General features: G+C 45.5%; 1 protein-coding gene across 5 annotated transcripts in view; it reads left to right on the plus strand.

Annotated features, from left to right (window-relative positions):
• Positions 1-747: 747 nt before the first annotated feature.
• Positions 748-25,960, plus strand: part of GPR160 (G protein-coupled receptor 160) — a 30,568-nt gene continuing 5,355 nt past the window's right edge. Inside the window, exons 1-4 of one of the 5 annotated variants that reach the window (XM_084874144.1) lie at positions 1,372-1,693; positions 8,752-8,978; positions 24,995-25,107; positions 25,683-25,825. The gene's annotated coding sequence lies outside the window, so the exon portion shown is untranslated. Of the gene's footprint in view, positions 990-1,371; positions 1,694-8,751; positions 8,979-24,994; positions 25,108-25,682; positions 25,826-25,960 lie in introns of those variants that run through there. The other 4 variants (XM_084874142.1, XM_084874143.1, XM_084874145.1 and 1 more) reach the window with 4 other exon arrangements.

Consider the following 25,960-nt stretch of genomic DNA (forward strand, 5'->3'; position numbering starts at 1 on the left):
CGGCTCCTCTCTCCCGGGGGTGTTCCCTCTGCAGCCTGCACCCTGCTCCTCTCTCCCGGGGGTGTTCCCTCTGCAGCCTGCACCCCGGCTTCTCTCTCCCGGGGGTGTTCCCCCTGCAGCCTGCACCCCGGCTCCTCTCCCGGGGGTGTTCCCCCTGCAGCCTGCACCCCGGCTCCTCTCCCGCGGGGTGTTCCCTCTGCAGCCTGCACCCCGGCTCCTCTCTCCCGGGGGTGTTCCCCCTGCAGCCTGCACCCCGGCTCCTCTCCCGGGGGTGTTCCCCCTGCAGCCTGCACCCCAGCTCCTCTCCCGCGGGGTGTTCCCCCTGCAGCCTGCACCCCGCACCCCGGCTCCTCTCCCGGGGGTGTTCCCTCTGCAGCCTGCACCCCGGCTCCTCTCCCGGGGGTGTTCCCTCTGCAGCCTGCACCCCGGCTCCTCTCCCGGGGGTGTTCCCTCTGCAGCCTGCACCCCGGCTCCTCTCCCGCGGGGTGTTCCCTCTGCAGCCTGCACCCCGGCTCCTCTCCCGCGGGGTGTTCCCTCTGCAGCCTGCACCCCGGCTCCTCTCTCCCGGGGGTGTTCCCTTTGCAGCCTGCACCCCGGCTCCTCTCCCGCGGGGTGTTCCCTCTGCAGCCTGCACCCGGCTCCTCTCTCCCGGGGATGTTCCCTCTGCAGCCTGCACCCCGGCTCCTCTCCCGCGGGCCGGCACTGGCGGCCCTAGTGGGTCCTCGCCGCTCCGCCGGCAGGCGGCGCCCTCCCGCCGACCTCCCGCCGGGGTCGCGACGGGGCGTGCGCGCCCGAAGGTTCCCGGCGCCCGCGCCCAGCCCCACTTCCTGGTCGCCGCGGGGTCCGGGGCGCCGGGCTCGCCACGGCCACCCCTCCTTTCGGGAGTCTCTGCTTCGGGCCCCCTGGGGCGGGCGCGGCAGGTGCCCAGGCGGTGTCGTTGCGCATCGGGCCGGGTCGGATCGGGGCCGGGAAGCCCAGCGGAGCCTCCGGTGAGCGCGGGGCCGGCGCCCTGGCTTCCCGCCGGGTCCGGAGGGAGAGGGGAGCGGGGGGAAAGGGGTCTGCGGGCCCCGCGCCGCTCGCTCACGGCTCCCAACGGGCGGGAAACGTCCTTTCCGGGGCCCCGGGCCGGGCTTCGCTCGTCCTGAGGGTCCCGCCGGGGGTCCCGCTGGCGGAGAGCCTCGGACCCGGGCCGGCGGGGGTGCACCTGGCGCCGTCGGGGGTGTGGGGACCCTGAACCCGGCCGCACCCGCTGCTGCCAAAGAAGCCGGTTTCGGAGCCGCACGGACGGGCGGGCGGCGGGCCGGTCGTTGTCAGCGCCTCCGGCTGGAGGCGGGGCCGTTAGCGCACGTGGGTGCCGGGCGGCCGCGCCGCCTCCGGCCGCGGGGCGCGGGGCGTTGGTGACAGTTTGGAGGCGGTGGCGCCCCGGGGCTTCCTCCGAGGACCGGTTCTCAGTGCCTCCCCCGCCCACCTGCTGCCTCCGGAAGCGGCCGGCGGAGCTCCGGGCGCACCCGGGCGGCGGGCGGCGGGCGGCGGGGCCCGGGGGACTCGCCGCGCCCGGCCCGTGCCCGTGCCATTGGTGCGGGTGCCCGTGCCGGGGGGCCGGGGGCCGGGGGCCGGGGGCCGGGGAAGCCGCGGGGTGCCTGCTGACACCCCCAGAGAGGAACCCACCCGGATCGCCATCGCGAAAAGACTCGTGAGTGTGTGTGTGTGGGGGGGGGGGAGGGGGCGCGTTCTCGGAACTGCCAGTTGTTTCAGGTCAGAGTGTTTCCGTTGCGGTTTGAGACGGTTTTTCCCGGGAAACTTGTCTAGTGAGGAAAACGGCTAGTTATAGGGTTATGGAGACTTGCCGCGGGGTGGGGATCAGCCTGGCTGCTCTGAAAATCACAGGGGCGGGGAACCTGTTGGTAAAAAGTAAGGGACATAGCACGGCAATGCAATGCATGAGACTTGGATCCTGGTTTGATTTATTTTATTTGATTGATTGATTGATTGATTTGATTGATTTTTTTTTTTTTACAGAGAGGAAGGGAGAGGGACAGAGAGTTATAATAGAAACATTGATCAGCTGCTTCCTGCACACCCCCCACTGATGTGCCCTTGACCTTAATCAAACCTGAGACCCTTACGTCCGCAGGCTAACGCTCTATCCACTGAGCCAAACCAGTTAGGGCTTGATTTTTATTTATTTATTTATTTATTTATTTATTTATTTATTTAAAGAACGTTTTTAAAAATTGAGCCAATAGAGGACATTTGTACTGGTTATTTGGTAGCATTAAGGATATTAGTTTTGTTTTGTTACTTTAGGTAATAGTATCATAATTGTGTTTCTTTTACATATCCTTGTCTTTTAGAGATAAATATCAACATTAGAATATTTATTTGCTTCAGAATCACCCAGCTTTGAGGAGCACTGCTAGTGGAGACATGAGGGGGAAGGAGATGAAAGGCTGGGTGAGGGGGCCGAGGTATGGGATTCTTTACAATGGTGTCTCTACTTTTGTATGTTTGGCATTTTTCTTTAAAAGTAAGCACCACTGCCAGCGCCTCCACCACCTCCACCACCCGTGAAAGCTTTTTGTGCAGAAACTAAGTTTGGAAGTTAACCGCCAGCGCTTCTAGATTCCAGGCCTCCCACCGACCCTCACTTTCTGTAAGCTGGGCGTAGCGGCTGCCTCTGTAGACGCATAGAAAGTCTTCTTTTTCTCTCTCCTGGGTGCTGCTTTCTTTTGTTCAGAAGGCACAGGGTGTTTGCTGAGTGTGACAGAGCAGAGCGGATCAAGTTGATGCAGGTGGTTGCTAGGTCAGCTTTTTTTATACAAAGGGTATTAGCAAGCTTGGGACTTGAGTTGTCTGCAAAGGGACAAGTTGGATAAAATGTGTTAGCAACTTTTCCCAACTGCCCAAGTCCTTCCCAAGTTGTGCACATCAAAAACAGAGCTCAGCCGAGACCAGTTTGGCTCAGTGGATAGAACGTCAGCCTGCAGACTGAAGGGTCCCAGGTTCGATTCCGGTCTAGGGCATATACCTTGGTTGAAGGCACATCCCCAGTGGGGGGTGTGCAAGAGGCAGCTGATCGATGACTCTCTCTCATCGATGTTTCTCTCTGTCCCTCTCTCTTCCTCTCTGTGAAAAATCAGTAAAAAAAAATTAAAATTAAAAAAAAACACAAACAAACAACAAAAACAACAGAGCTCAGAGTAGTGAACCCACTCAGATACACTTAGGATCTGTGTACACTTCTGGAATCTGTGTACACTTCTAACATTAGTTGTTGTTGTTTTTTTAAAAGAATGTTTTTTAAAATTGAGCCAATAGAGGACATTTGTCCTGGTTATTTGGTAGCATTAGAGATATTAGTTAGAAGTATGCATTATAAAACAAATCACAAGGTAAGTGGATCTTATCTGGAAGAGATCTTTTTTTTTTCTTTTCTTTTTTTTGTTGATATTTTACAGAGAGGAAGGGAGAGAGATAGAGAGCTAGAAATGTCGATGAGAGAGAAACATCGACCAGCTGCCTCTTGCCTACCCCCTACTGGGGATGTGCCCACAACCAAGGTACATGCCCTTGACCGAAATCGAACCCAGGACCTTTCAGTCCGCAGACTTACGCTCTAAGCCCACTGAGCCAAACCGTTTTTGGTTTCAGCACCTGGAAGAGATCTTATCTGTGTGGGTTGTCTTTTAAAGCCCTGATCTTTTTTGCTTCAGGCATTGTGATGTGTAACTGTTAAGAAAGAACTGACTGCTAAAATACTCTGTGAGATTCATTTCCTTTCCAGGAACCCTGCTTTGAAGAAGAGGGGTGTGGAGGGTAATATCTGTACTGTATCCATCCGACATTCTTGTTTTTCCACCCCACCCCTGTATTTATCATGTACAATAATTTCTCCTCATTCTGTCATGCTTCCTTAGTCATTTCACCAAGTGACGATGGTTTGAGGGAGATACTAAGTTCAGCTGAGGGAGAGGCGACGTATTCCTCAAAGATAAACCCACATTTCTTAGGAGTTTCAGTGGAACTGATTTGAATGCTTCTGTTTGTTAAGAGAAACCAAGCCAAGTCAATGCTGTCTGTGATAGCTGGAAGGTGAGGTTAAATGAATCCGCTCAGCCTGTGCCTTGCCCAGTTCGGATTTGCTCGTGTAAAAGGAGTTAAGATGCTTGAAGAATTCGGTTGAGGAAATGCCAGTGTGTCCCAATTTCCTTGCAATGTATGGGGAAGTGAGAGAGTCAACCGTAGGCCCCTCACGGTTGGAAAATGTCATAGTGAATTCATGTTCGTATGGAAGTGAAACTGGCTTTAGTTTTTGTTGTGTGACGAGAAAGGAAGATGAAGCTGTTGAGGGACTTAGTTTTCTGCGTCAGTTCTCCAGAACAAGAGCATGGAGAGAGAACATGGACTGTCCTGGCCCTTAGTGACCGGGTGGTGTCCTAGCAATGCTTGCCCTCCTCCGTGTGAGGTGGTGGGATTGGGCACGGGAGAATGGATTGCTGGTTACCCTTTTAAGGAATTACCACACATGTGACACCGTCTTCTCCATCCAGTTGTTTAAGGGTATACACTGGGTGGCCAGATTATTATGATCTCTGCACGCATAATAATCTGGCCGTTCAGTGTATATCCTATATAATAAAAGGCGAATATGCCAATTGTTCCCTCAATCGGGAGTTCAACCAGCAGGCAGGTGGGCCAACCACCCATGTCCCCTCCCCCTAGCCAGGCTGGTGGGACCCCACCTATGACTACCCATGGATGAATTCATGCACTGGACCTCTAATACTCACACACACACACACACACACACACACACACACACACACACCCCGAATGGCCAGACTATTATTCGTTCAGAGATCATAATAATCTGGTCACTCAGTGTAAACATATTTGAAGGGCAGATTACTGCTGTTGGTTTAGAACTGAAAGGAAGGGGTGTTAGCAATCAAGTCAACACCTCTTGTCACAGATAAACACTGCTGTCATCTACGACATTTCATCCCATCCCAGGAGGGTTATTTTAGTTTTTAACGGATGAGAACATTGAAACCTACAGACACTAAGTAAGACTTGCCAAGTCGCTTCTTTAATGGGGGAAGGAAATTTATCCTAGTCGTCTTCACACAGGCGTTTTTAATTCTCACAAATAACTCAGAGTTGGGTATTATCAGCCCGTTTTGCGGATGGAATTGTAGCTAAGAGAGGCTAATAATTCACTAGAAGTCTTGCAGCTAGAGAAAGTAGAACCAGGGTTTAAATTCAAACCTGTGGGATCTTAGAGCTTCTAGCCACACTACCTTCAGCAGACTACCTTCAGTGAAGCTATACAACCAGGAGTTGGTTAATTATTCGAAGCAAGCTGTCTTTTTTCCCACATTCGACTGCCCTGGTTACAAAGTGGAGACACGGGCCACATCCATCCAACAGAGATGTCTCATCAGGCCAGCACGGAGTTAAAAAGGAAACTGAGCCAACATTGAAAACGGGGAAGTTTCAAGTAATCTGCCCCCAGAATTCCTGAGGGCAGTACTGAGCAGCCTTCTCTCCAGAGCAGGGCATTGCAGGCCAGGCCCCTGGTCTCCACCACCCCCTGAAGCGTCCCCCATCCCAGAGGCAGAGGACAATGGCACGCACACTGTTGTTTCTTGTCACAGTAAGAGAGCTTTCTACATGTGTGTCTCCAAAATGGAATTACAAAAGATGGAATGAGAGGCTCTTGTCCCGAGAAAAATGGGAAAGACCATATTCCTTTGCGGGAATGAGGAGTCCTGTGTTTACTCTGCATAGCTTCCATGTCAGAAAGATACAGGTACGTCCTCATTTTCCTCACACCCCATTAGCTTGACTCATGGCTTTATTTACTCAAGACTTAGCGTTACTAAAATCTAGAGTAACGCAACCAACGTGTAGGGCACGCGAGGGCACGCGAGGGCACGCGTGGGCCGGCTGCAGCAGAGAGAAGGAGTGCCTCCAAAGTCCCACACTGGCTTTGTGAGTGGGAAGAGGGACTTGGTGCACATAGGGACTTCCCTGGGGTGTCTTGTGGTGGGGGGGTGGGAGATGGGGGGAAGGAGCCCTCTTTCTCTAAGCAGCCTGATCCTGGATCCCAGTGGCTCCTGAGCTTGTACCTTGGCTCTCTGTAACTGGCTTGAGGGTTCCCAGGGCTTGGGAAGGGGCTCCTCTCTCTCCCTTCTCCGCCCACCCCTCACGCTAATGACAGCTCTGCTCTAATGCACGGCTCAGGCATAGTCCTGTCCGAACACTTCAGGGATGGAGGGACGGAGGTGCCCAATCGTCTGGCTTTTGAGACCTTTCTGTGATGCAAGTTCAAGGGTGGCCTAATTTCCTCATTTTGAAACTTCTGGTTAAGAGTCATGGGATAGAAGTTCTCACATCTGTGTGTAGCTGGGATTTCATCACCATTGAAGCTTCTGTTTATATCTTAGTTTCCTTCCTCTTGAATCCGAGTGCTCACAGCTGGGGATATTCTCACAGCTGGGAATATCTTGCCCATATTCCCTCTAGGGAATACGGTCTTTCCTTAGAGAAAGGGAAGAGGAAACACCACAAGTGGAACCTTGTGGCGTGGTTTTGAGGACATATCATGGGCTATTTTGGGGAATTGGTCACTGGAACTGTCATGTAGGTGCCTTGTGGTGGAGAAAGAAACTTTCCTCCACCCTTCAAGGTTCTTTCAGCTGGTCTAATCATTAATCCACATGAGTCAGATTATCAGAGAAAAACAACCAGATTAAATTACATACACAAATACAGGAACCCTGCATACATGAGCGGTTCGGACAGGAAGGGAAAATGAGGTATAAATGGAATCCTTAGGAAGAACGAGGTAAGGTTCCTTGGGGCTTGAGAGGGGGAAGAAAGGCCATTAACAGGACGATGAGAACTGATGTTCAGTAATTAGAAGTTCCCACTGCCCTATAGATAGCTCATAAAGTGTTATCCTATATAATCCTATAGAATAAAAGCCTAATAGGCTAAGAGTCTGGTCAACTGGTCAGCCGTTCATCCAATCAAAGCGGAATATGCTAATGATATGCTTCAGCCACCCAACTGCTCCTTCAACATGCACTGACCACCAGCGGGCAGTCGACTGGTCGACCGGTCACTATGATGTGCACTGACCATCAAAGGGGCAGACACTCCGACTGCTGCTGGGGTCCGGCCAATTGGGACTGATGGGCTGGACACCCCGCAGCTAGCCAACCTCCCGAGTCTCTCCCCACCTCGATTGTGCACCGGTGGGTCTTTCGGCCTGGCCTGTGCCCTCTCGCAATCCTGGACCCCTCAGGGGATGTCGGAGAGCCGGTTTCGGCCCATTCCCGCAGGCCAGGCTGAGGGTCCCCAATTTAAAATCTTGAAGGGAGAGGTAAAAGGGTCTCAGTTACCTTTAGCTGAAATTAATTCCTGTGCCAAAGTGGCACACCATGAGGCGACTGACTCCGAACCTCTTCCCTGTACCCAGGGTGGTAAGAAAACTAGAACAGAGGAGGGTTCTAAGTTCAATGCCTTGTATGGTTGAAAGAAGGAAGGTTAGAGTCGGGGTGTTTTGTAAATGCCTGATTATCAGTTGACTGGTTCCTTTCAGGGAGAACTCTCAGATTCAGATGTGCGGGTGCATAGGCAGCTGGTGAGGAAAAGTAGGCCAGTTGATTACCTGCCAGAGCAAACAGAGGGGAGGGAGCAGTCCTGAGTGTGGACTCCAGCCAGATCATTGGTTCTCTTACCACCTACCTGTGTAACCTTGACTCTTTTTATAATCTCTCTACACCTGAGTTTCTCTTGTATGAAATGGAAGTACTAATACATAACACCCACCTCATAGGGCTGGAGGATTAAATGGCACATCAGCGGGTGGTTTAGCTATTGCTGTTGTTAGAGCCCTGCCTCCTTCACCTTGGCCTGCATTTGAGGTATTCCTCCTGCCCCCTATCCCCCAATAATGTTAGGAGGAAAGCTACGGGACACAAATGCTTCCTGGTTCTGAGGGTGAGCCTCGGCTGCCCTGCCTCACGGCCTTAGGAACTGTTCTCATGACAAATGCTCACGGGGAGCCTCAGCCGCTTTGGTTGGTGAGAGAACTGGGCTGGGGCCCTGGCTTTGAACCCAGGCTTTGCCTCTGTTGTTTGGGGATTAAAATTCACAATGACTCTAGAAAAGAGATGGAAACCCCTGGCAGCCTGTGCGGGTGCAGACTCCACCCTGCTGCGGAAGAGCAGGCTGGTGACAGCGTGGAGATTGGGGCAGACACAGGAGCCCTAGCCCCACGCTGCCACCGCTCGGTGAGGGCTCGGCCGACCGAGTCCACCCCGTGGCCTCAGTCTCCTGGCCGCTGCGGGTAAGCACACCCCATGGAAACACTGTGAAGGGCTAAACGTTTTACGAAATCCTGACCCAGGCACAGAGAAGTATTGTGTTCGACTTGCTCTGTATTGGTGAAATCATGCAGCAGGTACACTGGCAGATTTAAAAATGCTGATAACCGCCATTTTCATAGCATTTTTTTTTATAGTTTGAAAAGAGCTATATAATTTAACCTTTAACTAGGGGTGCAGCTTTATTTGTTTATATTTGTTCGTCCTGCCTTTTCTGCTTGTACGGGGAAGTACGAAAGGGAACTGATGTTCAGGCCAGAATGAGCCCAGAGATAAGATAGGAACATAGAAATGGGTTATTCTTTTTATTTGATCGGGGAAGGCAACATGAGTTTGTATTTCCAATGCTCTTCAGGAGGCCTAGGGAGATGTTGATAGCTGAGGTGTTTCCAGGAAGCCTGTGTTGTGTCCAGAGAAGCAGAATGGAGGGCAGTCAGTCTCCTCCAAGCAGCCAAGGTGAAGGTCACTCCCATGAACAGCTTCTTCCCAGGAGAGGCCATGGGCTGTTGGACTTCCTCATTCTGCCCCAGGTCCAGACCTTCACTAAACCCACTGCCTTTCTCCTCTTCTACTCACAACCAAGTAAGTATTCTATGAGATATCAAACAGCCCCACACCCTAACCCACCCCCCAATCCCACCCCCCAGCTAATAGGTCCCCATGCCTGCTCCTTTCTAGCCCCTGAATAGATTTCTCTCCACTGCCCCTGCCATTTTCCATCACCTCCCACTTCCATTTATTTTTATTTTTTTAAATAAATCTTTATTATTCAGATTATTACAGTTGTTCCTCTTTTTCTCCCCGTAATTCCCCTCCACCCGGTTCCCACCCCACTCCATGCCCTTACCCCTCCGCAATCCTCCCCCATAGATGTAAGATTTTTAAACAATCTCTTCCCGCACACCGTCTCTCCACCCCCCCCACTCCCTTTCTATGCCCCTGATTCTATTATATTCACCAGTTTATTCTGTTCATCAGATTTTTAATTCACTTGATTTTTAGATTCACTTGTTGATATGTATTTGTTGTTCATAATTTTTATCTTTACCTTTTTCTTCTTCTTCCTCTTCTTAAAGAATACCCTTCAGCATTTCATGTAATCTTGGTTTGGTGGTGATGAACTCCTTTAGCTTTTTCTTGTCTGTGAAGCTCTTTATCTGACCTGCAATTCTAAATGATAGCTTTGCTGGGTAGAGTACTCTTGGTTGTAGGTTCTTGCTATTCATCACTTTGAATATTTCTTGCCTCTCCCTTCTGGCCTGCATAGTTTCTGTTGAGAAATCAGCTGACAGTCATATGGGTGCTCCCTTATTGGTAACTAACTGTTTTTCTCTTTTAATATTCTCTCTTTGTCTTTTGCCCTTGGTATTTTAATTACGATGTGTCTTGTTGTGTTCCCTCGGCTCCATGTAGTAACAAGGATCAATGATCGCAGCGAGCACCTCTGAGAGAAAGCCGCCCTTGTGTTCTGGCCCGATGCCACACAGTCCAGTTTCTCCCCATGAGTCTGGGTCCCCAGGGTCTCACCTGGAACCCGAGTTCAGAGCAATTGGGAGCTCGTATTTACCTTCCGATTGAAACACACACACACACACACACACACACACACACAAACAGTGCACCTGGTTGCCAGTCCGTTTTGCACATGCCTCCTTACCTCCCCACCACCGCACCTCCTACCATTCTCAATGCGCTTTTTTCTTTCCTTCTAGTTGTAGAACTTCCACTCAGCCAGCTTCCCCGTGGTTCTGGAAGACATTTGTTTTGCCTTTTAGTTGTAGTTTTGATGTGGTTGTGAGAGGCAGCAAGTACAGGTGTTTATCTATGCCACCATCTTGGTTGTCTCCCCTCCTTCTATTTATTTTGTTTTTGGAAATTGAAGGGAAAAAAAGAACTATGGCCCCACCAGCCAAAGATTCAAATATATTAACATTTTGGCATACTTTTTTCCACTTTTGCTTTGATTTGCTTTCATTTTATATAAATTTAATAAATTTTAGCATTTTATAAAATGTAACTCGTTGTATATTTGCATTTTAACAAACTGTCATACTGTGATTGAAATTTATCATAGCATTTTTCCAGTTTTTTACAAAAATCATTTGTAATTGTGTGCTATTTCAGCCTTTTTTTTCCCCCCCCCTCTCCCCACCCCCTTTCTTGGTAATCCTTACCCAAAAATATTTTCCCATTCATTTTTAGGGACAGTGGAAGAGAGAGGGAAAGACAGAGAGAAACATCTATGTGAGAGAAAGACATTAATTGCTTGCCTCCTGCATGAGCCACCAGGCCCCAGGCCAGGGAGGAGCCTGCAACCAAAGTACATGCCCTTGACTGGAATTGAACCCGGGACCCTTCGGTCCATGCTCTATCCACTGAGCCAAACCGGCTAGAGCTAGCCCTTCTCTTAATATTAGGGAACTAATTGGTTGCTCTTTTTTTATATTATAAAACATTCTATATTGAATGTACATAAAATCTTGATTCTGTGATATATTTAGTCTTTATCTCTAGTTCCTGGTACAGAAAGTACCTTCCAGCCTAACCTGAGTTTATGCTAATGAGGTATTTCTTGGTGGATGGGGCCTGGTTGTCTGGGGAACCAGCCCTGTGATTAGTGAGTTGGAACTTTCAGTCTCACACCCTGACCACCAAGGAGAGAGAGGAGAGGAACTGGAGATTGAATTCAGTCTTCGGCAGCCAGTGATTGAATCATTCATGCCTACATAACGAAGCCTCTGGACAACCCCAGACACAGGAGCTGGTGGGCACATCCAGGTGCTGGGAGGGTGGTGTGCCCAGGAGGGTGCGGCAGCTCTGACCCTTTCCCCATTCCTTGCCCTGCACATCTCTTCCATTTGGCTCTTCCCAAGTTGTATCCTTTATAATAAGTCAGTAATAGTGTCAAAAACAAAAATTGCCGCAAAGAATATGAGAAAATGGAGAGACTTGATTCCTGTGAACAGATTGCAAACCGGGGCGGTGCAGGTCGGGGCAGAAACTGAAAATGTACGCTGAGGAGGCAAAGGGAAGGCCACCTCTTACAGAGGGAGCTGCCACCCGGGCCCCACGCTGGTCTGTTTGATGTAAACGAGGTGTCCTGACTGCTGTGAACCTGGTGTAAAGGAGAAGAGTGGAGTCCTGATTGGTCGTTATGGAGCAGTTCTGATTGGTTTAGGTGCACCTGAGGCTATAATTGTGCAGTTCTGATTGGATGGGTCAGGTCTGGGGCGAAACCAGAACTCCATGTAATAGCTGACCCAGTGTAAAGGAGCAGAGCACACACAGTGCAGGAAGCCAAGAGCTCGTCTGATGCTTTTCCGGGTCTGCTGAGTGCGTGAGAAGGCCCTGTCAGCTGACGGCCGCTAGACTTTCATTACTTTACAAAATTTGGACCCTCGGCCCCACATGGGGAGTCCATGTGAGCTGATAAATGTCTTCTCTGGGTTCACATCAACTGAGCCTTTCTTCTCAGGGGCCACATAAGTAAAGTGTTTCCCTGAGTTCTGTGAGCCATTGAAGCAAATTATCAAACCTGAGGAGGGGGTCACGGGAATTCCTAATTTACAGTTGCTTGACCACTTGGGACTTGTGCCTGGCCTCTGAAGTGGTAGCACTTCATTTGATATTGTAAACCATACTAAATGGAATGTGCATAACCCTTCTGATTGAATGTACATAAAGTCCCTTGTGAGACTGAGCCTCCGTGGGGTCTGCCCGAACTCTGAGTAGTGTTAGAATTGCTTGGTGTAGAAGAGCCAACACCTTTGGTGTCAGAAGTGATTTGAGGAGAGACAGTGTTTTACCTTTTAATTCCATTTCTCATTACTTGGGACGGATTCCCACAAATAATTACTGAATCAAAGGATTTGGAGAGTGAAGTGTTCTTTCTGATTATAAAAGCAGTACATTTTCATTGTGGAAAACCTGGTAAACACAGGTGTGTGTGCAAAGAAAGTCCACACCCTGACTCTCACCAATCAGTTAGTCACTGTGAACACAGCGTCTCTCTCTCTCTCTCTCTCTCTCTCCTTCTCTCTCTCTCGCCACCTGCAGCCTTGCCTTTTCCTATGGTCCATGGACTGCCAGCATAGGCGTCACCTGGGAACTTGTTAGAAATGCAGAATCTTAGCTCACTCCAGACATAGGCAGGATCCGCCTTTTAAAAGATCTGGATTCAGGTTGGGGAACTATTGGTCTATAAGGCCATGACCTTACCAGTCCCCTTACCTACCAGGTGGCCTGGCATTAATTATGTGTATATACATAATATTTTTTTCCTATTTACCTAATATTAGGATGATACTCTGTGGAGGATGGGGCAATCTCCTTTTCCCTTAGTGTTTTTCTGGCTGGTCAAATAATTCAAATGACATACAGCAGATTAACAGGAGAAAATCAAGTTTTATTACATTGACTCAAGGAATGCACTTAGCATGGAAATTCCAGAAACTAAGGCAAAATGAGGTCTGTGTGCCATTTGGAACTAAGGAGGGAGACGGAAGGAAATTCACAGGGAGTGAGTAATTGTTTAGTAAACCAGCGTGGATTGGACCATCTTGACTCCTAGGCACAGAGAGAGCACTTGGATCGAATGCTCAGTTCCTCCCTGTTAGCCACACCTAGTTCATATTAAAATCGTCATTTTATGATGGTAGCTTCAAGTTGTTTGTCTGAATTCCTTGAGGCAGTAAGAGAGAAGATCAAAAGCCTTTCTCCCAAGCCTTCGAGGCCTCCCGTGTTTCAGCTGAAATCATCTGCGTCCAGAGTGGTGCTTTGGGGGGAGCTCCTTCTGTGCCATGGTGCTCAACCTCCCCGCATTGGGTCAGACTGAGGACAAGCACATCCCCTCAGTGCCGCCGACGCCGGGGTCAGCAGCATCTCCAGGAGGCGGGAATTCCACCTACGTCTCCTTGCTAAGCCCTGATGCTTGCTTCTATTAATATCTTTTATCTTGCTTGTATCAGTTAACATTTTATGTCAGCATTTTCCAGTTCTTTGATTTTTCTGAGAAGCTTGTTTTTCGTGGCTGCAGACCAGTAGTCCATCTCATGACTATCAGAATTCATCGGACCTCCCTATCATTGGGCGTTAAAGTAGTTTTGATTCTTTTGGGGCGAGCGGGTTCTGTAGGTTGCTGTAAGTATGCTGAAGTGAGCTGCTCATGCAGTCATTAATTTCTTTAACCTTGATGATTTCCTTGTGACAGATTTTCTTTTGATGAGTCAAAAGGCACCAGCATTTAAACATCTTTGAAATGCAGAAGTGCAGGAAGTGCCCTGCTCTGTACTTTCCCTGGCACTGGGCAGTGTGGGCTAAGGAGATGGTGTCTGGGGAGCAGTGGTTTTATCTGTTAGTCACGCCTCCAAACCTGGCTTAGAGCAGTACCCTAAGGGAGCCTGGGGGCATGGAAAGAGAGTTACCAGAAGGGTGGGTAGCTGCCTGTGGTCGAGGTGTTTCTTTGCTCCGGGCCTGGGTACTGAGCTGTAATAGATGCCACTGGCCAGGGGATGTACACACCCTCCAGCGGCTGCAGGGTCAGGAGTGGAGCCGACGAGGCGTGAAAGGAGGAATCTGCCAGCCCTGATTGGTGCCAGACTTGTTTTATTTTGTAAGTCTGGGTGTGTTTGGTTATCCAACACTTTTCCTCTCCCATGCAGACCAGGACACTCCTTTTAGGTAAACTTTATTCTGTAATGTGCACTCAGATTCTGCCCTCGAGAAAAGGTGGAATAGCAGCATTATATTGTGATTGAGTCACAGCGTGAACTTGGATGGCTTCCTTAAATACTTTTGGAGTATATGAGTAAATGAATATACAAAGAAAAATGAATTGTTTGTTTTATAATGTGCATGTATTAAACGTGTGTATCATATGATATAAATTAAAATGTTTTAAAAAAAAGTATTTTATTAACTATTTGACAGGTTATAATTTCCAAAAGATACACACACAAACTATACCTTCTGGAAATAAGTATGATTGATTTGTATTTTGTCTAGTAGTAAGTCTTTTGGGTGGGCACTTTTAAAAAAAAATCTTTATTGTTCATATTATTACAAATGTTCCTTATTTTTTACCCCCTCCATTGCTCCCCTCCACCAGGTTCCCACCCCACCCTCTGCCCTTTCCCCACCCCCCGTTGTCCTCATCCATAGGTGCACAGTTTATGTTCAGTCTCTTCCCACACCCCCCACACCCCCTTTCCCTGAGAAGCATCAGTCCACTCCCCTTCCATACCTCTGATTCTATTATATTCACCAGTTAATATTGTTCATCACGTTTTTTAATTCCCTTGGTTTTTAGATTCACTTATTGATAGTTATGTATTTGTTGTACATAATTTTTTTATCTTTATTTTCTTCCTCTTCCTAAAGAACCCCCTTCAGCAATTCATATAATTCTGGTTTGGCCGTGATGAACTCCTTTAGCTTTTTTTTTATTTGTGAAGCTCTTTATCTGGCCTTCAATTCTGAGTGATAGCTTTGCTGGGTAGAGTATTTTTGGCTATAGGTTCTTGTTATTCATCACCTTGAATATTTCTTGCCATTCCTGTCTGGCCTGCATGGTTTCTGTTGAGAAATCAGCTGACAATCATATGGGTGCTCCTTTATAGGTAACTACCTGCTTTGCTCTTGCTGCTTTTAATATTCTCTCTTTGTCTTTTGCTCTTGGCATTTTAATTATGATGTGTCTTGGTGTGGTCCTCTTTGGATTCCTTTTGTTTGGGGTTCTGTGTGCTTCCTGGACTTGTAAGTCTATTTCTTTCCCCAGGTGGGGGAAGTTTTCTGTCACTATTTCTTTCAGTATGTTTTCGATATCTTGCTCTCTGTCATCTTCTGGGACCTCCATAATTCTGATGGTTCACTTGAAGTTGTCCCAGAGGTTTCTTACATTATCTTCAATTTTCTGGATTCTCTTGCCTTCTTGCTTCTGCAGAGGAGTGTCTTCTGGCTCTTTATGTTCCAAATCTTTGACTTGATTCTTGCGGTCTTCCATTCTGTTTTTAGGACTCTGTATAATATTTTTTATTTCTGACAATGTATTCTTTATTTCTAGTTGATCCCTTTTCATATCCTCATAGGTCTTGTTTATTTTATCAGCCTTTCTAGGAAATTCTTGAAAAACCTTATAACCGTGGTTTTTGAACTCTATATCTAGTTGCTTGTTGTCCTCCATTTCTTTCGTTTGTGATCTATTTCCTTGTCTCGGCATTTTCGGTGCTTCCCTGAGTTGGTAGGGTGGCTTTGTGTGTTAGGGTGCCCTATATGGTTCAGTGGGTCAGCCTCCCAGTTATCTGAGGTAGACACACTTGGTGCACCCTTTTGTGGACTGTGTGTACAGCCTTATTGTAGTTAAGTCTTAATTGTTGTTGGTATCACTGGGAGGATCTGACCTCCTGGCCAATTGGCTGTGAGGATCAGCTGTGTCTATGCCGGGAGACAGCCTTATTTGATTAGACTTGGAAAATTGCCAAAGCCTCTGTGCTCAGCTTGTATGGGGTGGAGTTTCAGGGTGGAGTCTACAGCCTTGGATTTCCGTCAGCCCCGCCCAATGAGGTTCCTGAGTCTCAGTGTTCCTCAGTGTCCTTCAGTTTTCACTGGAAGCACCTCTGAGAGAAAGGTACCCTCGAGTTTCGCCCACTACCAGACAGTCTAGTCTCTCCCCCAATGAGCCCGGAACTGGGGTTTAGTGCAGTTGGAAGTGGGGTTGGAAGTGGGGTTCAGTGCAGTCCAAAGCTTTTGTCTCCTTCCCGCTAGGGCAATCCAGCGGCACAGTCAACAGTACTTCCTTTGCCGGCAACGTGAGCGCCTCCGGGGGCTCTGCCTTTCGCCACTCCCCTGAGTTTCCGCCTTACATCCCAGATTCTCTCTGTATGAGCCTGGGACCCCAGGGTCTGGCCTAGAACTGGGCTTCAGTGCAGTCGGAAATGGGGCTCAGCACAGTCCAGAACTTTTGTCTCCTTACCACTAGGGCAATCTAGCAGCTCAGTCAACAGTCCGTACTCTGCGCACCTTTGGGCCTCTGCCTTTCGCCACTCCCCTGAGTTTCTGCCTTACAGCCCAGACTCCCTCCGTATGGGCCTGGGACTCCAGGGTCTCACCCAGAACTGAGGTTTAGTGCAGTCGGAACTGGGGCTCAGCACAGTCCGGAGCTTTTATCTCCTTCCCGCTAGGGAATGCCAGCCAGGCACTCAGCCTCCCCCTTCTCTCCGACTCTGTCCTCTCTGTGTGCGCATGTCTCAGTACCTTAGCTTTTACAGCTCCTCTGATTTTCCTTCTCGTTTTCTCTTTCCTTCTAGTTGTAGAATTTCCAGTCAGTCAACTTTCCTGTAGTTCTGGATAATGTCCACTTTATATTTTAGTTGTATTTTTTGAAATTGTTGTGTGAGGCTGCAGTTAGGCATTTACTTATGCCACCATCTTGGTTTCTCCTTGGATGGGCACTTTTAATCACGCAAAAATTTAGTGAGCTACATATGGTAAAATGCACAGATCTTAATCATTGTGTTTTGTTAAGTATCTACACCATATAAACAATATCCCTGTTAAGACCCAGAACACTGCCATGCTCCAGAAAGCTCTCCTGTGCCCCTTTGTAGTCAATCTCCCTACCCAGCAGCAATTGCTGTTCTGATTTCTAGCACAGTGAGCTTTGCCTGTACTTCCTGTAAATGGAATACAGCACAATAATACAAAGCAATCGGCTTTTATAAATGGAATACAGTATACAACAGAACAGAAATGGCTTATTTTGTCAACATAATGTTTTTGCTTGTTGTCTGTTTCAGTAGTTCCCTATTAGTAGCTAATATTTCATTCTTTGATCAGACCACAATTTATTCACCCATTCTCCTTGTGTTAATGGCGAACGGCACCAGATGTTGGACCTTCTCAAAAGAAGGGCTCCTTGAGCTTAGGAGAAAGAAAGGCAGAGGAAACATGCTTGGGGGAAGGAGATGGGGAATAAACTGAATAATCACAGTTTGTTTAGTTACTTCCTGAAGGATATTTGGTTGGTTCCAGCTTTGGGCAATTATGAATAATGCTGCTGTAAACATTTGTGTGGACATGGTTTTCATCGCTACCAAGGAAGTGTGATCACTGGATTGTATGCTAAGAATACGTTTAATTTTGTAAGAAACTGCCATACTGTCTTCCAAAGTGGCTATACTAATTCATATCCCTAATAGTAGTGAGAGGTTCTGTTGTTCCACATCCTTGCCAGCATTTTGGTATTGTCATACAAGTTTTCTTGCAGACACGTCTTTGAATCTCTCCTGGGCAAAATGCCTAGGAGTGGAATTACTGGATCATAGGATAGGTTTATGTTTGTGTCAAACTGTTTTGCAAAGGTTGTAGCATTTTACATTTTATGTCTTTTCTAAATCTTGGTATTGGTCTTTTGATTAGCTTTTTCTTGATGACTGATGATGATGATGATGTTAAGTTTTTTGTATGTTTTCTTTTACAAATATCTTTTCAAATATTTTGCCCAGTTTTGTTTTGAATTGTCCTTTTACTATTGACTTATAGGCACGATATATATATATATATATATATATATATTGTCTAGTAGTATGAGCATAAATCCTTTGTTCAATATATGTACTGTACATGTTTTCTCCCAGTGTGTTTCTTGCCTTTTTATTTTCTTATGAGAAGAGTTTAAGAAGTCCACTTTATCTTTTTCTTTTATGGTTGGCGCTTTTGTGTTTTGTTTAACACAAGGTTACAAAGATGTTCTTTGTTTTCGTTCTAGAAGCTTGAAGGAACTAAACATGAGCAGTGCCATCATCTCTGGTTGTTGAGTCATTCCAGGAGTGGTGTTTAGTCTTCTACGTTTAGGCCTGTGATCCGTCCTGAATGAATGTGTGTGTGGTGTGAGGTGGGATTGAGGTTCTTCTTTTTCACACAGCTACCAGTTTGCCCAGCGCCATCTGTTGAAGAGGCTTTCCTCCACTGAATTGCCCTGGTACTTTCTTGTAGGCCAAGTGGACTATTAGAATGCTCTACAGCCCTCGGTTCTGTTTGTTTGTTCTTAAGACAGTACCTCCTGTCTTGGGTTCTGTAAAATAGCATCAAAATCTGGTAATATAGGTCCTCCAACTTTGTGCTCTTTCAGATTTTTTTTTTTGCTGTCCTTGCTCTTTGTATTTCCATATACATTTTAGAATCGGTTTGTTAATTTTTACAAATAAGCCAGGTTGGATTTTGATCAGGGCTACACTGAATCTATCAATCCAGGGAGTATTGACATCTTAACAGTATTAATCTTCTTTAGTTTTTCTCTGCAGTGTTTTGTAGCTTTTGGCATGAAAGTTTTATACATGTTTTAAAAGACTTATTCCTGAGGGGGATGGGTGAAAAAGGGGAATGGGAAAGAGAATCCAAGATGGCTGCTCGGGTAGACACCTAGCCGCAGCCGCACGCAACAATTTCAATAAAATACAACTAAAATATAAAATGGACATTACCCAGAACTACAGGAAAGTCAACTGACTGGAAATTCTACAAGGAGAAGCAAGGAGAAAACCAGAAGGAAGCGCGGAGGAGCTGTAAAAGCCCAAGGTACGGAGACACGCGGCGCGTGCGGAGAGGACGGAGCCGGAGAGGAGGGAGGCCGAGTGCCTGGCTGGCGTTCCCTAGCGGGAAGGAGATAAACACTCGGACTGTGCTGGGCCCCCAACTGCTCTGAACCCCCGTTCTAGGCCAGACCCTGGGGACCCAGGCTCATCCAGAGGGAGCTGGGCTGTAAGGCGGTACTCGGGGAAGCAGCGAAAGGAGGTCCCAGAGGCGCGCACACAGCGCGCAGAGAAGGGCCGGCCGGCTGTGCCGTAGGACTGCCCTGGCGGGAAGGAGACAGGCTCCAGACTGCTCTGAACGCCACCTCCAACTCCACTTCCAACTGAACTGAACCCCAGTTTCGGGCCCATTGCGGGAGAGCTTACACTGTTTGGTAGCAGGCGAAAATCGAGGGCACCTTTCTCTCAGAGGCGCTTGCAACAAGTACTGAAGGACCCTGAGTCTCAGGAGTCGCATAGGGCGGGGCTGACGGAAGCCAAGGCTGTAGGCTCCACCCTGAAACCCCGCCCCATCAGAAAAGCTGCCTGCGAAAATGCCTAAACCAAATAGATCACAAACGAAAGAAATGGAGGACAAAAAGCGACTGGATATAGAGTTCAAAACCACACTTATAGGGTTTTTCAAGAGACTCCTAGAAAAGGCCGATAAAATAAATGAGACCTATGAGGATATGAAAAGGGATCAACAAGAAATGCTAAGGGATCAACAAGAAATAAAGAATACATTGTCTGAAATAAAAAATATTCTACAGAGTCCTAAAAACAGAATAGAAGATCGCAAGAATCAAGTCAAAGATTTGGAACATAAAGAGCCAGAAGACACTCCTCTGCAGAAGCTAGAAGGCAAGAGAATCCAGAAAATTGAAGATAATGTAAGAAACCTCTGGGACAACTTCAAACGATCCAACATCAGAATCATGGGGGTCCCAGAAGATGAGAGAGAGCAAGATATCGAAAACATACTGAAAGAAATAGTGATAGAAAACTTCCCCCACCTGGGGAAAGAATTGGACTTACAAGTCCAGGAAGCACACAGAACTCCAAATAAGAGGAATCCAAAGAGGACCACACCAAGACAAATCATAATTAAGATTCCAAGAGCAAAGGACAAAGAGAGAATATTAAAAGCAGCAAGAGCTAAGCAGGTGGTTACCTATAAAGGAGCACCTATACAATTGTCAGCTGATTTCTCAACAGAAACCATGCAGGCCAGACGGGAATGGCAAGAAATATTCAAGGTGATGAATAGCAAGAACCTACAGCCAAAAATACTCTACCCAGCAAAGCTATCACTCAGAATCGAAGGTCAGATAAAGAGCTTTACTAATAAAAAAAAGCTAAAGGAGTTCATCACCACCAAACCAGAATTATATGAATTGCTGAAGGGGGTTCTTTCAGAAGAGAAAGTAAATAAAGATAAAAATTATGAACAACAAATACGTAACTATCAACAAGTGAATCAAAAAACCAAGGAAATTTAAAAAAAAAATCTGATGAACAATATTAACTGTTGAATATAATATTGTAGAATCAGAGGTATGGAAGGGGAGTGAACTGATGATTCTTGGGGAAAAGGGGAGAGGGAAATGTGGGAAGAGACTGAACATATAAACTGTGCACCTATGGATGAGGACAATGGGGAGGGGGGAAAGGGCAGAGGGTGGGGTGGGAAGGGGGGGAAAGGAACACTTGTAATAATATGAACAATAAAAATTTATTAAAAAAAAAAAATTAGTAAAATAAAAAAAAAAAAAAAAGAAAAGAAAAAGGGGAATGGGTTAATATGTGAAAATCACCAGTTATAAAAGCAGTTAGAGGATGTAAAGTACAGCACAGGGAATATAGTCAGTAGTATTGTAATAACTTTGTATGGTGTCAGATTAGGTAATAGACATATTGAGGTGATTACTTTGCAAGTTCTGTAATTGTCTAATGACTATTTTGTACAAATGAAACTAATCTACCTAATAAAAGGGTAACATGCAAAAAAAAAAAAAAAAAAAAAAAAAAGACTTATTCCTATGTATTTTATATTTTTGAGTCTATTGTACATGGTACTTTTTACATTTCCAAGTTTTGTTTATGTATGTATATAGGCTTTTGTTTTAATATATTTTATTGATTTTTTACAGAGAAAGGGAGAGGGAGAGGGAGAGAGAGAGGGAGTTAGAAACATCGATGAGAGAGAAACATCAATCAGCTTCCTTCTGCACACTCCTCACTGGGAATGTGCCTGCAACCAAGGTACATGCCCTTGACCAGAATCGAACCTGGGACCCTTGAGTCCATAGGCCAATGCTCTATCCACTGAGCAAAACCAATTAGGGCATATATAGGCATTTTATTTTTTTATTTTTTAAAATATATTTTATTGATTTTTTACAGAGAAGAAGGGAGAGGGATAGAGAGTTAGAAACACCGATCAGCTGCCTCCTGCACACCCCTTACTGGGGATGTGCCTGCAACCAAGGCACATGCCCTTGACTGGAATCGAACCCGGGACCCTTCAGTCTGCAGGCCGACACTCTATCTATCCACTGAGCCAAACCGGTCACGGCATATATAGGCATTTTAATAATTGACCTACAACCTTATTAAATTATTAATTCTAGTAAATTTTTGGCAGGTGCCTTAGAATATTTTGTATATAAAAATACCATCTATAAATAGTTTTATTTTATTCTTCCTAATCTCTGTGCCCTTTTCTCTTACTTTTCTGAACTGGCTATGACCTCCTACAATGTTGAATAGAAGTGATCAGAGCAGATATCCTTGTCTTGTTCCCAGTTTTTGTGTGAAAGTTATTAGTATTTCATAATTATGATACTAGCTGGAGATTTTTCAGAGGTTCTTTATCAGGTTAAGGTAATTTCCCTCAATTTCTACTTTGCTGAGGAGTTTGTATCATGATTGGGCTTTGAATTTTGTCAAAAGCTTTTTCTGCAGCTCTCAAGATGACTACGGTTTGTTTTCCTTTATTTTGTTCATTTGATTATGTCTCTTTTTCATCTACCAGCACTTTCTCCTCACTTCCAATTTGGAAAAGGCCTAATACTTAACCATGAAACATTTTATAAACAAAAAATCACCACATATATTTGAGTAGAATTGTTAGACTTACTAAGTGGCCTGCCTACTTGACCCCCAAAAAATAATCTTTGAAAATGCTATCATTAGTCTCATGCTTTAAGGAAATAGATCTAAGGAGACCTAGATGTTATATTTTCCAAAAAGGATCTTCTTCAGGTATTTTGTATGGTTCACCTTCTCAGAAATGACAAACAGAGCCATGGGTTTTGGAAACTACAAACGAACTTGAGCATGTTATCTCTGGTTGTTGAGTCATTCCAGGAGTGGTGTTCAGTGGGTTGGGACAGCGAGTGAGATCCCAGGAACTATTGAGCCAATTTCTGATTGGTACTTTCTAAGTCACTGTATGCTAAACCCCTTCCTTTACTTAAATGCAAGACTAAAGTTGATGGTAATCATTGAGAACTAGGAAGCAATCTCTAGCTCAAATGCCCTTTGAAGATTAAACCTCTTTAATGAGCATGTTTGTTAAGCATTTGTCTTTGGACATTTCTGGTGGTAGTGCAAACATTAGCTCTCAAGCTACTACACATTCTACTTTTGAACAATTACCATTCTTATAACTTTATTTTTCTTATGAACCCTTTTCCCATACTTATTGACTTATTTAGGAATATTCCTATTATTGATGTCTTAAAATTTGGTAGCAAAATCTGAATGATTAGTACAAGGTTTGGGATGATTTTCTTTATTCTGAACATTGCGCTTATACTAATGATCTGTTCCCACCAAAATGATGAAGTGAATACACACACACACACACACACACAATTTGCAGTAGTAAGAAGGTATTGTTACATTGTGAGGGAGAGCTGTATGAAAATATACATCACCAGAATATTAATTTGCAAGCAGACATAGGGCGTGGGTAAAAATTAATGGTAGTGAATGGAAAACAGAATCATCTCAGGTGTAACCTAATTTCTTCAAGAAGTTTGTAAGGATCTGGAGGAAGCAGGGCACATATATCTTGACGTTCTCATGCCATCGATATAATTAAGGATATATAATCACCTGTCCCCCAGGGAAGCACAGTTTAGCTCAGATGATGCCATGTTAGATGGTGGAAAGGTCATACAAAGGCACTGACTGTAAAGGATGTTTATTTTTATAGAGTGTTAGTGTGGGGTAGCTGTTAACCTTGCAGAGGGCAGCCTGGGGCCCAGTTCTATTTGATCATTTTTAAGCCATGACCAGTGATGTATTGTGTGTGTTTGTGTGCCAGAGATTCTAGGAATAAAAATCAAAATAGCCTGGATAAATCGGGTACTTACAAATTGGATAAAGTCAAATGAAGCCTCTAATTAATTTTGTAAGTAGGAAGTTCAAAATGGAGATGATTGGCTTTGTGCCTGTTCCTGGCAGGAAAGGCCCCTGGGCCATGGTACATCACAAGCCATCGATAACTATAATCCTCTATATGCAGAATACCACACGCCGCAGTAAGTCAGGGGTCTGATTAAGAATAGTGATATGATACTGAGTAGGCAAAAGACACAGTGAAGGCTCACAGTGGCTAAAAATGTTACAGTAGAAGCAGAGACATATGCAGCAAGAGGGGAGGGCTACGAAAAAGAACAATTAGAAGTATTTTGTATTAAGGAGAGTGGGCTAAAATGCTGTAAAAAGAAACTAAAAATGTAATGGTTCAAATCCAGTACAAGTTTATTTCTCTCATGTAACAGTCCGGGGTGGATATATCTGATCCCTGGTGTCTCTGAAAATGCGTTTAAAGACTGGGAAATTCAAGAGGACCCAGGAACCAGCTTGAAGGAACTCCTACAGGATGAGTTTGGAAATAGGCATTCAAAAGAATAAGGGTGGCAGTGATTAAAAATAAGGCCATGAATCCATAATATATTTCCAGGGGGAAAATTGCTAGCGTGTAAAAGCAGAAGGGATCATAGAATTAGGAAAACACTGTTTTGTAATCCCCAAGATGGTAATTGATTCAGGCAAGGGTGATAAGTGGATGCTAAAACTGTTAGGTGAAACTTGGTTGTGGAAGAGCATAGCCTGGCTGTCTCGTTTTTAATAGCTCCAGGGTAATACCATGAGATTTTTATTTTTCTTGTTAAACTTTTCTGAGGTTGCATAGCACGACTATTTGATTATAATACTACTATGAAGTTATTAAGTTTAATTTGTTACCTATTATTGAAAAGTTATATATTTTTTCCTCTCAAACTCGAATGTACAGAGGACTTTCCAAAAGCTACAGGAAATGTGATACTGGACCTGATTTAATATAGGTTGAAGATTCAGCTACATCTGCTATTGAGCCAGAAACAAGCAATTTGTAAAATGTGAAACAATCAATGCGACTTTATTCACTCAGTTTTTTGGTTTGGGAAAACAGTAAATTTTCATTCTAAGAAATTACGTTAACATGCAACAAGTGCCAGAAGGTCCTGTAATCACACCATGAGAACTGTGAGGTTAGACTCCGAAGCCTGTGGGTGGAAATCACAATGTAAGCAAGATTTCTGTAGATGGATGCCCTGGTATATGCACCCACATCTCCGGTCTTTGGTGGACTTTCAACCTAAGTATTCCCTTTCTTCCTTTTGCTGGAAAAAAGATAAGCAATTAATTGCTGGTTCTAATTCCACAGCACATTAGAGTTTTCTTTCTTTTTTTAAAAGAATATATTTTTATTGATGTCAGAGAGGAATGGAGATAGAAACATCAATGAGAGAATCAATGACCTGCACGCCCCCTACTGGGGATCGAGGCCCACAACCTGGGCATGTTCCCTTGACCAGAATCGAATCCAGGCAGACACTGTCCTCTGAGCCAGACCAGCTAGGGTGCAAGTTATAGTTTTTCTAAGCAGAGATTTGGAGCCAGTCATACTGAACTCCAGTTACCAAGGCAGCTATTAATGATGGTTTTGTTCTGTTTTTGCTATCTTTCACACAGAGCTTATTCCTGTGGCATTTTGGTATGCCAGGAACCCAAAGTTAGATAATTTAAGGCTTTAAACTGAAATAGGAAGATCACAAGTGAGAAGACTTCCTCTTGGAGAAAGCAGAGTGAGTATGGTGTGTGGTTAAGATTTGGTTGTTAATAACTAGAAAAGCAAAAAAGAAATCGTGGTTAGTTTCCTTCAGGCCTACTACTTCTGAATCAGTCAGATCACAATGCAAACCCAAAGATGTCTTGAAAAGGACTTCCCTGTTAACTTTTTAAGTTGTATATGAAGCAATATGAGTTGATTCATAAGTAGTTAAAACATTTTTTTTCCCCCAAGAAAAGAACCATATCTTATAAATCCTTGGAGTTAAAGTAAACTTTTTCAAGGGAAAATTCGGGACAGGTAGTCTAACAAAGGATTTTTGTCTTATCCTGTAGGGTTGTTTAAAGAACAAAATGTTGTAATATTCAACAATTTTAGTGCTTTATTGAGGACAGGGAGTATAAGTTGGTATCACCTCAGAAAGTTTCAGTTCCCATTACAACATTCAGGAACCATTATAAAACAGCCACAACTTCTCTTGATTGCTTTTTATTGTTTCAAGTTGCATATCTTCCCTCTCTAAAGTTCCTTCCAGCTTTATGGTTCTCTGATATATTCCATCTCAGATTTGTTTTGTCTTCTTTCTTCCAGTCATCTTCTAAGAAGCTTCCGAGAACTGCCTTGGTGACTGGAACCGACCCTCCTCCTCCACTTCCTGCCTTTGCTGACCTTCCGCAGCCCCCAGACACTCCTCCAGGGAGTCGCCTGCTTTTTGCCTTCCCCTGGCCCCCATGGTGAGAGTCAGTAATGCAGTGGACACTTGGGAAACACCCCTGGGATGTTGTTTATTTAAACATGGATTCCTTAGCTTTGATTATTTAATTTTGCATTGCAGTTATTAAGGATAAAACAATTTTATACGGATAATT

Source organism: Pipistrellus hanaki, assembly GCF_964339955.1.
Source record: "Pipistrellus hanaki genome assembly, chromosome: 2".
NCBI classification, from domain to species: Eukaryota; Metazoa; Chordata; class Mammalia; order Chiroptera; family Vespertilionidae; genus Pipistrellus; species Pipistrellus hanaki.